This window comes from Rana temporaria, chromosome 1 (assembly GCF_905171775.1).
Source record: "Rana temporaria chromosome 1, aRanTem1.1, whole genome shotgun sequence".
NCBI classification, from domain to species: Eukaryota; Metazoa; Chordata; class Amphibia; order Anura; family Ranidae; genus Rana; species Rana temporaria.
The window spans coordinates 443,592,391-443,610,020 of record NC_053489.1 but is presented as its reverse complement, the minus strand read 5'-3'; the positions used below and the strand labels follow the sequence as shown (position 1 = coordinate 443,610,020).

At 45.1% G+C, this 17,630-nt stretch overlaps 1 protein-coding gene across 4 annotated transcripts in view; it reads right to left on the bottom strand.

Moving 5' to 3' along the window:
• SCAMP4 (secretory carrier membrane protein 4) overlaps positions 1-17,238 on the bottom strand; it is a 35,135-nt gene extending 17,897 nt beyond the window's left edge. The window contains exon 1 of one of the 4 annotated variants that reach the window (XM_040326858.1): positions 17,138-17,238. The gene's annotated coding sequence lies outside the window, so the exon portion shown is untranslated. Of the gene's footprint in view, positions 1-11,533; positions 11,733-11,851; positions 12,007-15,234; positions 15,256-17,137 lie in introns of those variants that run through there. The other 3 variants (XM_040326865.1, XM_040326844.1, XM_040326850.1) reach the window with 3 other exon arrangements.
• Positions 17,239-17,630: the final 392 nt, after the last annotated feature.

Below are 17,630 nucleotides of genomic sequence, written 5' to 3'. Positions count from 1 at the left end.
ATTTGAGCTTAAATGCAAAAAAAAAAAAAAAAAAAAAAAAATTGGGAAATGTCATTTTTTCAAATGACAAAAAAAAAAAATTGTCTCTTTAAGAGGCTGGGCGGGACTGACGTTTTGACGTCACTTCCGCCCAGCAGAGCAATGGGGACGGGCGAAGGAGATTTTTCCTTCAGACTCGTCCCCGCTCAGCTGCCGAACGGTCCCGATCGCCTCCGCCGCTACCGACGGCTCCGGTAAGCGGCGGAGGGCGCGGGAGAGCGGCGGCCCCTCTCCCGCCACTGATAACGGCGATCTCGCGGCGAATCCGCCGCGGAGACCGCCGTTATTGTTTACCAGACCGCGCACACTAAAGATTGATACCTCGGTTGTGGCAGCAGCTGCTGCCGTTACCGAGATATCAATCTTTAAAAAATGGACGTACATCGTCGTGCGCAGGTCTGGAAGTGGTTAATGGTCTAGAAAAAACAACGTTTTTTTCAACCCGATAATTGTTAAGCTGGCCTTGCCTACATACGATCGTAAAAAAAAAAAAAAATGCTCTAGAAAAGCGCGGTGACGTACAACACGTACGATGGCACTATAAAGGGGAAGTTCCATTCGGATGGCGCCACCCTTGGGGCTGCTTTTGCTGATTTTGTGTTAGTAAAAGTTTGCTGAGACCATTCACGCTTTTCAGTCTTCATGCTTTTCAGTCTATTACAGCGTGACGAATGCGCCATCTCCATTCAGAACGCTAGTTTTAACAGAACGAGCGCTTCCGTCTCATAACTTGATCTGAGCATGCATGTTTTTTTCACGCCTTTAAAGCCCACACACAACCATTTTTTACGACGTTAAAAACAATGCGAAAATTTAGAGCATGTTCTAAATTTTTAATGGCCATTTTTAACATTGCGAAAAATGCTCTGGAGCCCACACACGATCGTTTTTAATGCCATTAAAAAAAAAAACATTTTTTACATTGCGAAAAACGGTCGTGTGTACGCGGCATAAGAGTTTCAATTTGTATGCAATCAGGCAGGCCCTTGCACTACATGGCTTTGGTAAATCTGCAGAAAATCTAATAGTGTGTATAGGGCTTAAGGCATGTTGCTGCCATCAATTTCAAAATTACCTTATTTTTCAATTTTGAAAGCTGTCCAATCTGAACATCAGAGTCTGAGCAGATCCTTAGAACCGATGATATTGGTAGCTTTTCGATGTTTAGGATGGGCACGTGGAAAAAGTAATATGGGTTTAGAATACATGCTAGTTGAAATCCTATCTGGATCATTCGCCAATACTGCCACATCCCCAAAAAAAAAAAAAAAATTGTGACATTGATGTTACTGGGATAAATTTGGTTGAATTCAATTGAATTTATATGTTGGTTTTGAGGGGGAAAAAAATCAACAAAATTTGTCAGAGAGAGGCTGCTCTTCCAGATAATAAAAATGTCACTGATGTAGAACAGCCACGTGCAGCACATGGCAAATGAAGGTTAAGCCAATGCAAGATACACTGAGTGTCCCATTGCTGTTCCACCAATTTGTATTTACAGTCCCTTAAAGAAGTAGGTATTAAATCTAAGGCTTGCAAAATATAAGAAATAGTAGAAGAGACCGTTTAAAAAAAGATTTAAAGCAGAGTTCCGGCCACAATTTCACTTTTTAAATATAAATACCCCTGTAATACACAAGCTTAATGTATTCTAGTAAAGTTAGTCTTTAAACTAAGGTCCGTTTTGTTAGGTTGTTACAGCATTTAGACACTTTATAAAATAGAAATTGACTGGGGCCATCTTAAGTGTGGGCATCATGAAGCCAGACTGTATGACTTCCTGGATTTCAGCCTCGCAGATCTCGCACATGCTCAGTGCTGCACAAGCAGTGTCAGATCAGGTTTCAGCACCTGTGCTGTCCAAGTCACATGATTCTTTGAGACTGGGGAGTGCACAGACTCCTGGAAAGTTACACCCACTACATTCCCAGGAGTCTGTGCGGCGTAGGTTAGGAAGCATTAGGCACCTAGGTGCAGGAAGTGGGAAGATTAACTATTCTGCCTAGCAACAACACTTTGAAGGCATCTAAAAAAAAAAAAAAAAAAATGACTAATGACATTTTTTTAAAACTACTGATGTAATGTTATATTTATGGGTGGAACTCCACTTTAATGTCTTCTGAGCCTGCATTGTTAGGTATATTTGTGTATAGGCGTGATATGTTCATGCTAGCCAATAACCACCTGGTCTCAAACTGAACATCCTGTAGTTTAATAAAGTTGGGCAGGGCTGAAAATGAGGGTCAAAAACTAAGCCAAAGGCTGTGTAGCACTCATAATCATAATCAAAACAATTACATATTATTTCAAAGGACAGAGTATTTTATGCACTTTAGGAAGTGCATAAATGACAGGAAAAGATGAAAACTAAACATTAAAATAGTGGGCAGTATCTTCAGATATCCAAGTTGTTAGCTGTTGTATTTTCCTATGAATTTCAGTAGAAGGAAACATGAACACCTTCAGGTACATCATTTAGGACACTGCACTAGGGAACACTCTGCAGTTGTTTCCGCTATAGGAAATCTCCATGCGCACATTGTGCTTTAACTTGATAACATCCCTAAAAACTGAATGGGATATCCCAAAAAAGGATTGACAACCTGTGACACTGGGGCGCTTTGGCGTTAAAAAAAAAAAGCCTGTAAAGCGCCTGAAAGAAGCCTCATCTGCAATCCCAATGTGAAAGCCGGAGTGCTTTCAGAGCCCTTTCACACTGCCACCCCCCGAAAAACACTGATAAAGCCCCTTTAACACTGGGGCATTTTCCAGGCGCTTTGGCGTTAAAAAAAAAAGCTCCCTCAATGGGAAGGGGGATTTAGAAGCGGTGTATTCAACGCTCTTAAAGCGCTGCAAAGAAGCTGCTCGCAGGACTTTGACACCCTGCCAGCGCAGAGCCTCAGTATATACAGCAACTATTTTCATTTGTGGGATTGCCAGGATGCCATGGTCGTTTTAATAAAAACAGGCTGTAAAGCTAGTACAGACGCCAGGAAAAAAGCGGCGTTTTGAACACATTTTTTTCCATATTTTGCATTGGATTCAATGCACGTTTTGCCACGCTAGCTTTCAGCCACGTTTTTCTTTCTCTATTCAAAATCAATGGTTACCTATGGGAGCCCATTGATTTGAATAGAGATCGCACCAGAAGTTGGATCAAGATGATCCAACTTGCGGTGTGACTTGTGTGCTGAGAATCTTGAAGGGGAACCCAGCGAAAATAAAAAATGGAATGGGGCAGAGTCACCGGGTGATGTCATCCGGTGACCCCGCCCCTTATGACGTCACAGTCCCATCATGCCTTGTGACGTCATAAGCATTTGTTTGGTGTGGGGGTTTCCCTTAAGATCCATACCAGACCGAAGGGTCTGGTATCATCTTGGGGGGGGGGGGGGGAACCTCACGTGAATTGTTTTAATTTTCGTGTGGTTCCCCTTCAAAATTCTCGCGAACAAAAGTCACACCGCAAGTTGAATCATCTTGATCCGGCTTCTGGCGCGACCTCTATTCAAATTAATGGGCTCCAATAGGGAACTATTGATTTCGAATAAAGAAATAAATGCTGGATAAGGCTTAATATAGCGTTAAGCCTTGTTAAATCGCATTTAACACATTTTGCCGGCGCATGACATTTTTACAGCTCTAATGCTGGAGCTTCAGAACGTACTGGTCCTTGGGGTTTTTTTGCAGCTTAAAACTGGCTATGCCATTTACAGCTCAAAAACGTCATGGTGGGCATGAGGCTATAGGCTAACATGGAGAGGCGTTTTTAAACTGCAAAAAATGCTCATAAAAGTGGCTGTAAAAACGTCCGTGGGCATGAGGCCTAAGAATTCACTGAAACTTCACTTTTTCAAAACATAGCCAACATATGCTGTCTTCCTACAGTTTCACATGTTGCCAGAACACATTAACTGGAGTTAAAGGAGAAGTTAGTAACTGCTCTCTGCTCTGCCTCTTCAGAGCTCACAGGAGCGCCAGCCTGGGCACAACCAACTTGCTCCAGCTCTCAGCCTTAAGCTGAGAGGCTGAGCCAGCTGCGTATCAGGCATCTGGGTAGATCTTGATAATATGGTTGGGATCCTTCCAGAGCCTGGAGCGGCTCTGTAATGTCAGTCGACAGAGGGCTTTGGCCCGCTGTCGGCTGAATCTGGGTCACAGGAATGCAAAAGTAAGTGCACTCCAGTGACCCAGATAAGAAGTATTGGCAAAAAAACTCTGGCCACACTTGTTTTTTTTTTTTTAACATCTAAAAGAAAATTTCAAGTTAGAAGAGTGGTATATGATGGAAACCCTACAAAATATAGGCCTGGGACCAAAGTTCATGAAATGGGTAAAGAATTTATATAGCCACCCGACGGCAAGGGTGAAGGTCAACGGGAGTATGTCGTCTGTGTTCGAAATGAAAAATGGAACCAGACAGGGGTGCCCGCTCTCACCCCTCCTATATGTAATAGCTCTGGAACCGTTGTTAGCAAAAATCCGGGAAAACCCGGATATAGGGGGGGTGAGAGTGGGAGATGAAGAACACAAGGTGGCGGCGTACGCAGACGACATACTCCTATATTTGACCAAACCTAGGGTCTCCCTCCCTAATATCATAAAGGAAATAAAAAGATACGGTGAACTCTCAAATTTTAAAATAAACCCGATAAAAACAGTTATTTTGAATTTGGGGATAGATAAAAAAGAAGCAGAAGAACTACAGAAAGAGTTCCCATTTACATGGGAAAAAGAAGCTATAACGTATTTAGGAATAAAAATTACATCAACATTTGAAAAACTTTACTCGGTTAATTTTGTCCCCTTAATTAACGACATTAATCAAGACCTGAAAAATCTTGCAAAAAAACACATTTCTTGGATAGGTAAGATCAATGCGTTTAAAATGATGATATTACCGAAGATTACATACAAACTTCAAATGCTCCCAATAAAAATACCGCAAAGTTTTTTTAAAGTAATCAAAACAGTAATTTTGAAATATATATGGGCAGGTAAAAAGGCTAGACTAAGCTATTCATTGTTGAGCATGAAAAAAAAAGGAGGGGGGTTGGGGCTTCCTGATATAAAAAGATATTACTTTGCTGTTAATCTAGCTAGGCTGGTAGAATGGTCAAATACATACACAAAAAAAAAATGGGTACGAATGGAAGAAATATTAAGTAGCACACAATTAAATAGAAATGTATGGATACCACCAAAAATGAGGGAATTGGGCACAAATACACATAGTATAACAAGGAACGTATTTAGAATATGGGACACAATATTTAGACGGGAAAAATGGGAGTATAACTCTCCATTAATCCCATTAGTAGGCACAAATTTTTTTCCACCAGGTAATGGAACACGTTTTGGAAAGCTACTGGGGGAGAAAAAATTAAAAGATATTGTCACACGGGGAAAAATTAAATTAAGACAAGATATAAAGATAGGAGAAGGGGAACAAAGGATGAGTGAATGGGAGTACTTGCAGTTAAAACACTTTGTGAGCACACTACCACAACCGATTAGGGAAGACAAGACACTACACCCAATAGAAAAAATATGCAATACGGACAAGCCCCTGATACACGGTATATCAAAGGCATACGGGATATTAACGGAGCTCGAGACCCAGGAAACTCTCCCCTTTTTAGAAAAGTGGGAAAACGATTTGGGTAAAAGGATTGATAAATCACAAATGATAGGTGCAGTATACAATCATGCTTCGGACAATACCACCATTGAAGCAAACTACAAATGTATGGTTCGATGGCACTTGACCCCATCGAGAATGAGTAAGATCCACCCAAATAACTCAGAGCTATGTTGGAGAAACTGTAAGCAAAAAGGAACAACTCTGCATATATGGTGGGACTGCCCGAGAATACAGGAATACTGGAAAGAAATCTTGGAATATATTGTAGAAATAACAGGGGAGAGGATTCTCTGCAGCCCTCTGCCCTGTTTGTTTCACGGAACTGAAAAAACAAAAAAACAATATGGAACAACGCTGGTCCCAGTGCTGCTAAACGCAGCAAAGGCTCTGATCCCAAAAAACTGGCTTCATCCAAAGAGGCCATCAATTAAAGAGTGGATAGAAAGGGTGGAATATATAGAAGAGATGGAGTATCTTGCCTGTGGAGAGACAGGCGGAGAGGACAAATACAGGGTGGTCTGGGAAAAATGGAAAGTGTTTAAATCTACAGAAAAGTTTGTCCAGGGAATGACAGAAGCAGATAGGTGAGAAACCAAAGAGAAGACTGCATGGCACACAGATCTAGGGAGGGAGGGGAAGGGGGGAGGATAAAGGGGGGAAAAAAAAAAAAGGGGCTAGTTATGTTATAATGTAAGTAATGCAGCTAGACTTGTTAATCGGTAAAAGAATAATTAATGGTTTAAAAATGTCAAATTTGTAATTGTACTAAAGAAAAGGAACCCAAAACATATAAAAGAAAAAGGGAAAAAAAAACAAAACAAAAAAAAAAAAACAAAAAAAAGAAAGAAAAAGAAAAATACCACGAATGATGCGAAGCCACAAGAGAGACGTTATGGGCGGTCGAACCGTGAGCTAGTCTCGCTGCTAAAAGTGAGCAGAGTCTGACGTGAAAAAAAAAAAAAACTGGAGTTAAAGGAGAAGTTAGTAACTGCTCTCTGCTCTGCCTCTTCAGAGCTCACAGGAGCGCCAGCCTGGGCACAACCAACTTGCTCCAGCTCTCAGCCTTAAGCTGAGAGGCTGAGCCAGCTGCGTATCAGGCATCTGGGTAGATCTTGATAATATGGTTGGGATCCTTCCAGAGCCTGGAGCGGCTCTGTAATGTCAGTCGACAGAGGGCTTTGGCCCGCTGTCGGCTGAATCTGGGTCACAGGAATGCAAAAGTAAGTGCACTCCAGTGACCCAGATAAGAAGTATTGGCAAAAAAACTCTGGCCACACTTGTTTTTTTTTTTTTAACATCTAAAAGAAAATTTCAAGTTAGAAGAGTGGTACAAAAGGAAAAGTTAATAAAAATAGAAAATATTTTTATCCTATCTTTCTCTATGAGTACCTTAGCAATAAGCGAAAGGTACTTTGTTCACCGCTTCAGATCATGAAGCAGAGATTGCTCATGGTTAATGATCCCCTAGGCTCTGCAGAGATGCTTTACCAATAACTGCATATAGAGCAGCAGGGGAGCGACATCTGACCATCCATCCATCCTGCTGAACCAGAGGAATGTCTTTATCAATCATAAATGTTATATCCCACCCCCCTAGTGAGTAGACATTGGGGCTGAAGGGGGAGGGAGGAGGGGTTTTATCAACACTTATAGTCAGGCTGTCTGCCTAGAAAGGAAAAAAAGGAGGAAATTAATGACTTGGATGGTAGCTGATAACAAAGAATGCGCAAGAATGGTGACAAAGGGCTATCAATACAATCTCAGGCCCCGTACACACGACCGAGTTTCTCGACAGAATTCAGTGAGAAACTCGGTCGGAGCCGGATTCTGCCGAGAAACCCGGTCGTGTGTACACTTTTCAGCGAGGAACTCGTCGGGCCGAAAAGAGAACATGTTCTCTATTTTCTCGTTAGTCAATGGGAAAAGTCGGCCCGCCGAGATCCTCGGCGGCTTCAACACTGAACTCGATGAGGAACACGATGTGTTTGGCACGTCGAGTTCCTCGGACGTGTGTACGGGGCCTCATTCTGCAGTGGGGACACATGCAAGGATGGAGTGCCAGTGAATGGCAGGATCAACCAGGTTTTTTTTATTCTTTACATGAAATGTTATAATAACCAAGTCATTATGGACACAATGAAAATTTGCTTATAAAGACACTTTTTAACATTTTGGGTTAAATGACACTGTAAGAGACACAGGATTCAGAGACAATTTGGATGTCCAAAAGTGTTCCAACTGAGGAAGGAGCAACAGTAATAAAACACCAACAGGCTCACCAAACAAAACAAAAACTAGAGGGTTGTCTGAAGGATCTTATGCCACAAAATGGCATTGGTTAAGGGATGAACATCCACCTGGTAAATTTTTAGGAAACGTGTGGTAGAAAAACCAGGGTACACACGATCGGATATCTGATAGAATCTAATCCGAGGGATTTTTTTGTCAGATATCCGATGAGGCTGACTTTCATCAGTCTTGCCTACACACCATCAGTCAAAAATCCGACCGTGCCAAAACGTGATGACGTTCAACACTACGACGAGCCGAAAAAAATGAAGTTCAATGCTTCCGAGCATGCGTCGACTTGATTCTGAGCATGCATGGATTTTTGTTTGATGGACTTCCACACAGACGATCGTTTTTGATCGTGTGTACACTGTTTTAGAAGCACAAACAGATCTAGCAAAAAATGCATCCAAAGTCGCGAGTCGTCTTATACGCCGGATGTGTCTCCATCAGGCTGCGGACATCGATGTTTCAGGCTGCGGGCATCCATGATTCAAAAGCCGCGCCTCCTCCTTAGACTGTTCCGTGATAGGCGGAACACTCATTTTCCCAGCAGGGCCTCTGTTCAGTGTCCCGCCTATCACGGATGCCTTCTCATCCTCGGACGAGAGGACGCCCGTGATAGGCGGAACACTGAACAGAGGCCCCGCTCGGAAAATTTGTGTTCCGCCTATCACGAAACAGTCTGAGTAGGAGGCGCGGCTTTTGAATCATGGATGCCCGCTGCCTGAAACATGGATGTCCGCAGCAAAAAAATAAGGTAGGGAGATCGTCTTGGCCGGCACAGTAGAGGCATGTGATGGACAGTGGAGGCATGGAATGGCACAGTGGGGGCATGGAATGGCACAGTGGGGGCATGGAATGGCACAGTGGGGGCATGGAATGGCACAGTGGGGGCATGGAATGGCACAGTGGGGGCATGGCATGGCACAGTGGGGGCATGGCATGGAATGGCACAGTGAGATTTGAAAAATGCCTGTTTCTGTCAGCGGTTGTTTCTGTCAGCGGTTGTTCTGGCTACCCCTCAGCTTCCAGACAGACTAGTATGAAGGGGGTCGTCTTATACGGCGAGTATATCCCAAAACCAAAATTTTTCCTGGAAAAATAGGGGGTCGTCTTATACGCCGGCAAATACGGTATCTATCAAAAAAAAAAAAAAACAATCTTCCCTGTCCTCATCAGGGAGAAGTGGCGAGGACAGGAAATAGCGGTGAGGTCAAGGGAATGTGGTGAAGGAAGGTGAGGCAAACCCTGCACCCCCTAAACCTTGCATTCTATACAAAGCGCACCCTCAACCTTGAACTCCATACACAGCGCACCCCTCAACCCCTATTGCTAAAAATTAGTTCTAGTTCTTTTTTTGTCTATCCAGTCACTTCCATTGTCTGTGGTGTGCAGGCAGTGAGATGATATGCTGTAACCTTAAAACAAATCAGTGGGTTGTAATGATGTGCTGTAACCTCTAGCAACCAATCAGTGAGCCGTAATGATGTGCTGCAATGTCCAGCAACCAATTAGGGAGCATTAATAATGTGCAGTAACCTCTAGCAACCAGTGAGTGGTAATGATGTTCAGTAACCTTCAGCAACCAATCAGTGAACAGTAATGATCTGCTGTAAACTCTAGCAAGCAATCAGTGAGCAATAATGATGTGCAGTAACCTCTAGCAACCAATGGGTAAGCAGTAATTATGTGCAGTATCATCTAGCAACCAATCTGTGAGCAATAATAATGTGTGTAGTGGAGAGAGTGTAGGAATTGGGTAGTGTAGTGGTCAGTATAGAAATCCAGGTGGGTCAGTATAGTTATCAGGTAGGTTAGTGTAGTGGTCAGTATAGGAATCAGGTAGGTCAGTGTAGTGGTCAGTATAGAAATCAGGTAAGTCAGTGTAGTGGTCAGTATAGGAATCAGGTAGGTTAGTATAGTCGGTGTAGGAATCAGGTAGGTCAGTGTAGTGGTCAGTATAGAAATCAGGTAGGTTAGTATAGTGGTCAGGTAGGTCGATGTAGGAATCAGGTTGGTCAGTACTACTGTACGAGTGGAAGGGACTCAGGGAGTGCTAAAAGTCTGCGGGTTAGGGGCGCAAATTTCTTGCCCTGCCCCGGGTGCTGATAACCCAGGATACGCCACTGGGGAAGAGTGGTAAGGGCCCGGGGGAAGAGTGGTAAGGGCCTGGGGGAAGAGTGGTAAGGGCCCGGGGAGGGAAGGGTGGTTGGTAAGGGCCCGGGGGGGGAAGAGTGGTTGGTAAGGGCCCGGGGGGGGGGGGAAGAGTGGTTGGTAAGGGCCCGGGGGAAGAGTGGTTGGTAAGGGCCCGGGGGAAGAGTGGTTGGTAAGGGCCCGGGGGAAGAGTGGTTGGTAAGGGCCCGGGGGGGAAGAGTGGTTGGTAAGGGCCCGGGGGGGAAGAGTGGTTGGTAAGGGCCCGAGGGAAGAGTGGGTGGTAAGGGCCCGAGGGAAGAGTGGGTGGTAAGGGCCCGGGCAGTGTTGCCAACCGTCCGTATTTTTACGTAAAGTTCGTAAAAACGGGTACTTTTTTCCCCCGTTCGTAAATGTCCGTGGTTGCGGGAATGTGCCAGTAAAAATAGCTTGGAACTGCGCATGGAGATTGGAGGCAGGGGGTGATGGTGGCTGCGGTGGCACTGCAGAGGGGGGATGGAGGCAGGGGGTGTTAGGAGGCACTGCAGAGGGGGATGGTGGCACCGCAGAGGGTGGGGGATGGAGACAGGGGTTGTTGGTGGCACTGCAGAGGGGGGTGGAGGCAGGGGGCCTGGGGGACATTGGAGGCAGAGGGTGATTGGAGGCAGGGGGAGATTGTGGCACCGCAGAGGGGGGTGAAGGCAGGGGATGTTGGTGGCAGAGGGGGGATGGAGGCAGGGGGATATGTGACTAAATAATTTGCCCTTTAATATGTTTTTTTACCTTAAATCACATTGCTATTTGCCCAGCGTACTTGTTTGTAGCCTAAATACTGAAATTTACACCTAAAAATGTAATTTAGTAACTTTTGTGAAATGCCAGCAAAAACGTGGCTGCGCCAGTAAATTTCGGGTGACGTGACAGTAAATTTCAATCTGGTAGGTTGGCAACACTGGGCCCGGGGGAAGAGTGGTAAGGGCCCGGGGGAATAGTGGTAAGGGCCCGGGGTAAGAGTGATAAGGGCAAAAATTATATCTGCTCCACATGTAAAACAAACATAATAAAAAATAAACACAACACATGGTCTTGGGGAGAGGGATGAGCAGTACTTAGCTTTAGTAGTGAATGTTATTTTGATGACTTTGTATATAAATCGGGTCCAAGGGTCATACACTGGTGATCCTCTAGCAGTAGACTACTTAGTTCTAGTCACACATGGTAAAACAAAGCACGAGTAAATAAAAACTCTAATAAAGTGGTGAAGTGAAGTAGTAATGAAGCAGACACTGTATGTAAGAGATAAGTTGGAAAGGAAAGTAAAAGGCAGCCCGATGTAGTAACACATACAGTCAGTCATTCCACCCCTTGTGTGCACACAGCTCCTAATTCTGCACGTAGTACATATGAACCGTTATTTGCTGAGCTCACCAGATTCTGCCCCTCCAGCACCGCAGGAACATGCAGTCACCCTCTGCACAACACACGATCGGATTGGCCGCGGAGACGAGTCGTTCTGGCAGAGGCGCACTACATTTCCCGGCAACCCTCGCGGGAGGGAGGCATGTGACTTGCAGCGAGCTGAAGCGGCTTACGACGTCGGGTATATAATGGGGTTAAAAGCTAAACAGCTGCACGGAGCCCCATGTCCCCCGCTACAACAAGGCGGGAAACGGTGTTCTATGCTGAGACGTGTCAGAACTGAGTGTCACAACATTGCCCGCTACCTATAGACTTCTCTCTACTTACTACAACTCGGCACACAGCATCCTCCTCACACTCTTCTTCAACGGGGTCCCGAATTGGGGAATGTATAGATAAAAAATCTAACAGTGACTCGGTCATATCCTTCCGCCCATCATCAGTATCCTTCCTCTGATTTCCTGAGAAATTCTCCACAAACGTTCATTCACTGAAAAGTGGCTAAAGATTTTCAGTGACTGATACTCCCCCCCCCCCTTTCTGCCCAGGCCAATTTTTAGCACTGTCACACTTTGAATAATAATTGCGTGGTCATGTGACGCTGTACCCAAACAAAATAATTTTTCTTCATACAAATAGAGCTTTCTTTTGGTGGTATTTAAAGCGGAGGTTCACCCTAAGGCTGCATTCACACCTCCGCGACAAGCAACGCCGCGTACGCGGCGTATTTTGCCGCGAATAGTGTATCTTTTTTTTTTTTTTAAATCCTTCCCATTGCTGTCAATGGCCGAACGCCAATGTCGCCTGAAAAAAAGGGTCCGGGAGTTTTTTTCAGGCGACAGGCGTACGGCGTCTATGAGATGTGAACCATCTCCATAGACAGCAATGGGAGTTCTCCCCTCTAGCGGCACAAGCGTCCGGCGTCGGGCGTTTTGTCGCCTAGATGTGAATGGGCTCTTATAGCATGTATATGATGAGTCTGCATATCGCCAGATTGCAGAACTACAGAGTGTAGATTTGCTGCTCTGGCAGTTTTCTCCGGATCTTGCTATGTCTGGAAAGGGCTCTGTAGTTTGGATGTTCTTCAGAGACTTGGGTGGGACGGGATCTCTGTGTGTCCGGGTCTTGAGGACAGCCAGCAGGGTGTGAAAAAGGAAACTGTCGCTCCAGGTGAGTGCACTCAGCAATCAGTGTCCTCTCAGAAGCGTGGGTGCAGGCATTGCACGGAGCGAAGACTGGAGAAAAAGACTGGACAGCCGCACTTCCACGAAATTCTTAAAATGTTGCCTTTAATAGTAAAAAAAATGCAAACAGCACTACAAATCACAGCAGGCAGTGGGGAGGATAACTGACGCGTTTCGCACTGGGGTATCAGCACTTAGTCAAAGCTAAAACTAGCTATGACTAAGCTCTGATACCCCAGTGCGAAATGCGTCAGTATTCCACCCCACTGTCTTCTGTGATTTGTAGTGCTGTTTCCATTTTTTACTATTAAAGGCAACATTTTAAGAATTTTGTGGAAGTGCGGCTGTCCAGTCTTTTTCTCCAGTCTTAGCCAGCAGGGTGTGTTCCTAGGTGTACACAGCCCATATAATGAGGGGCAGGTGGGGGAAGGAAGGTGGAGTTGGAGCAGTGGCTGCTAGTGAGAGTCTCTATGTGAGAATAGAAGCTGTGTGCATTGAGGGGCTTAAAACTGTGTGCATTTAACCACTTCCCGACCGCCACATGTACATATACGTCGGCAGAATGGCACGTACAGGCACATTGGCGTACCTGTACGTCCCTGCCTAGACGTGGGTCGGGGGTCCGATCGGGACCCCCCTCACTACATGCGGTGGTCGGGTTCCCTCGGGGAGCGATCCGGGACGACGGCGCAGCTATTTGTATTATAGCCGCTCCGTCTCGATCGCTCCCCGGAGCTGAAGAACGGGGAGAGCCATATGTAAACACGGCTTCCCCGTGCTTCACTATGGCGCTACATCGATCGAGTGATCCCTTATATAGGGAGACTCGATCGCTGATGTCATTCCTACAGCCACACCCCCCTAAAGTTGTAAACACACACTAAGTGAACACTAAAACCTACAGCGCCCCCCTGTGGTTAACTCCCAAACTGCAACTGTCATTTTCACAATAAAGAATGCAATTTAAATGCATTTTTTGCTGTGAAAATTACAATGGTCCCAAAAATGTGTCAAAATTGTCCGAAGTGTCCGCCATAATGTCGCAGTCACGAAAAAAAACGCTGATCGCCGCCATTATTAGTAAAAAATAAATAAATAATAAAAATGCAATAAAACTATCCCCTATTTTGTAAACGCTATAAATTTTGCGCAAACCAACCGATAAACGCTTATTGCAATTTTTTTTACCAAAAATAGGTAGAAGAATACGTGTCGGTCTAAACTGAGGAAATTTTTTTTTCTATATATATGTTTTTGGGGGATATTTATTATAGCAAAAAGTTAAAAATATTGAATTTTTTTCAAAATTGTCGCTCTATTTTTGTTTATAGCGCAAAAAATAAAAACCGCAAAAGGTGATCAAATACCACCAAAATAAAGCTCTATTTGTGGGGGAAAAAGGACGCCAATTTTGTTTGGGAGCCACGTCGCACGACCGCGCAATTGTCTGTTAAAGCGACGCAGTGCCGAATTGTAAAAACCCCTTGGGTGGTTTAAGTGGTTAAGGAGCCCAAAGACTGTATGCACCCAAGACCGTGGGCCTGGAAGATCTGGTGGTTTGAGGGACCAGTACCTATAGCAGCAGTGCTGTTGAAAAGTAGCCAGGTGGACTTGTATTTTTCATTTATGTCGGAATGACGTTTAAACCTCTGCGTGGGATTCCTGAGTGGACTTTTGTTTTTTCTCATTTAATAATCACACTGAATTTGGATGCAGCTCACAGCAGGGGTTTCCACGTGCAATCTGCTCCGCAGTCACCCCGGAGATATGTGAACCGGTTCCATTGAGAGCCAGTCACAGTCTCTTGTCGTGTGAATTGGATATGGGGAAACCCACATCCAATTGGCATAAGTGTGGACCGATCCTAAAGATAACAACTGTCTGGTTCCTTTCAATGCCACATTCACATTTGCGAATGGGCCTGGCTGTCACTGATTATATGTGAGAGCCCCAGTGGGGGATCGCATTTATTAGCTGTGGGAGACAGCCCCATTCAAAGATACTCTGTATCAAAGGGTGATCACTTACAGGTGATTGCTGCATGAGCGATTATGTGTGAGCTGCCATGATTAGCTATGGGAGCTGGCAGCCTCCAAGTGCTTTTAACGAGGCTGCCTCCTGCAGCTTATCGCTGGGAACCCCCGCTGGGGGTCTTGGTGTCGGGCCCATTCTCAAGTGTAAATGTGGCTTAAGTGGGTAAATATGTAACAGTTTACGGAATTCTTTTTAAAACAGTGTCGTTTTCAATTAGCCTGAAAAGTTTCAAAGATGCTATTGTTTTTGCTCTGTGAGCAACATGTTCCTAACAGAGGCAAACATTTTGTTCCTAGTTTCTTGTGTAGTATGTGCCAAGTGTAGCAAACGTGAACAGCAAATCTAAAACCATAAGTCACTTGTTGAAGCTGCTGAAAGTAAGGATTCTTTGGGTACTTACATGGCATTGTTGTTTGCAAAATGTTGGGTGAGTACACCTGTATTATTTTTAGGAACAATGAAAGTAACCATATAACAGCTGAATGCACGTACCAATGAACGCTTCAATCCCAACCTCTGGATTTCTCTCAGACTAAAAAAAAAGAAAATCAGGACCAGTGTGTGTGTATAATAATCACAGTCCAAGGCCTACTTTTGACAAATTTATTTAGATTGTACATTACCTGATGCAACACAGGGCTATATTTTGGAAGATTCTGTAAATATACTCACTGGGGTGGATTCAAGAAGCAATTGCGCCTGTGTAACCATAGGTTACACAGTGCAATTGCTTACTTTCCCCGGCGTAACGAGTGCTCCTGATTCAGGAACCTCGTTACGCCGACTGCAGCCTAAGATCTGCGCGGCATAAGGCTCTTATGCCCGCATATCTTAGGCTGCATTCTAGCGATGGCCGCTAGGTGGCGTTCCCGTTGTGCTCAGTGTATAGTATGCAAATTGCATACTAACACCGATTCACAACGTTGCGCGAGCCCTGCGTACGCAATTTACGTACAGCGGTTTTCGCGCAAGGCTGCCCCTGCTATTAGCAGGGGCAGCCCATGTTACGTATACCCGTCGTTCCCGCGTCGCGAAATTTGAATTTTACGTAGTTTGCGTAAGTGAATCGTGAATGGCGCTGGACGCCATTCATGTTCACTTTGAAGCAAATGACGTCCTTGCGACGTCATTTGCCGCAATGCACGTCGGGAAACTTTCCCGACGGAGCATGCGCTCTACGCTCGGCGCAGGAACGCGCCTAATTTAAATGATTCCCGCCCCCTACGGGATCATTTAAATTGCGTGCTCTTGCGCCAGGCATTTTGCGCTCCGTGAATCGAGGGCAGCACAAAAAAATTGCGGGGGCGCAGGGCAAAATCGTTTCCCTGCGCCTCCGTAATTAATGCGCAAATCTCTTTGAATCCGGCCCATTGATTCTTTATTTTAGACAAGCGTAATATATAAAGAAGACATCCATGCTGCAATGGCGCCATCTAGCATCTGTTTAGAAAACAAGCTAAGCATTATGCTTTAGGATACCTATATAGTAAAGTAACTTGCTCTTCCTCCACATTATTACTAGCAATGGGCTTGGGCATGTTCGGATTGAGCCAGGAAGCCGTCACATACACTGCCAGTGTTGCCAACCTACCAGATTGAAATTTACTGGCACGACACCTGAAATTTACTGGCACACGTTTTTACTGGCATTTCACAAAAGTTATTATATTATATTTTTAGGTGCAAATTTCAGTATTTAGGCTACAAACAAGTACGCTGGATATTAAGGTAAAAAAAACATATTTTTGTTATTTTCGATATAATAAGGGAAAATTATTTAGTCACATCACCCCCTGCCTCCATCCCCCTCTGCCACCAACACCACCTGCCTTCACCCCCCTCTGCGGTGCCACAATCTCCCCCTGCCTCCAATCTCCCCCAGGCCCCCTGCCTCCAATCACCCCCTGCCTCCATCGTCCCCTGCCTCCATCCCCCTCTGCGGTGCCACCAACAACCCCTGTCTCCATCCCCCCTGCCTCCAATCTCCCTCTGCCTCCATTGCCATCCTCCTCTGCGGTTCAACCGCAGCCTCCAATCTCCATGCGCAGTTCCAAGCCGAACCAATCTCTGCTATTTTTACTGGCACATTCCCGCAACCACGGACATTTACAATCGGGGGGGAAAGGTGCCTGATTTTACGAACTGTCTGTAAAAATACGGACGGTTGGCAACACTGTACACTGCCCATGATTGGCGGTGTGCAGTGACGGCTTCCTGCCAGGCTCGATCTGAACAGGCTCAAGCCCATCACTAATTATTACCTTATTTTTCATGCAGACCTAACCTAAAATGATTATGCTGATTAAAACGCTGCAGCCTCTGTTAGTCCTGCATTGGCAAACGTTGTGGTACTGTGTATGTGTTGCTTTCTATCATAGAGAATAATGGAGCCTACTTGCTGTCCTCCCAGACTGTCACCTTCACCAGGCACCTGGCTGTTTTCTCCTTGGAGATCTCCTGGATGTGCTAGCTGGCTCCTGCTGTCCTCACTACTCCTCAATATTCCAGGCAGCTCCTCCTAACCTCCCTCCCATTCTTCTGGTAGCTTGTCCAAGGTTCCAGCAAGTAGGGGGAGGAACCACAGGTGCTGGCTGCTGAGTCATCCAGCCTCCCTGAGTCACTCACCCTGATCCAGATTCAAACCAGCCTGGCTCTCAGCCAGGCAAAAGTTTACCTATACTAAACACTAAGGCTAGATAAACACGTAGAACCGCGTATCTTTGTGCGGGCGTAACGTATCCTATTTACGTTACGCCTCCGCAACTTTGACAGGCAAGTGCCGTATTCTCAAACCAAAGTTGCGACGGCGTAGCGTAAATAGGCCAGCGTAAGCCCGCCTAATTAAAATGTGGTAGATGTGGAAGTGTGTTATGTATATTTAATGTGAC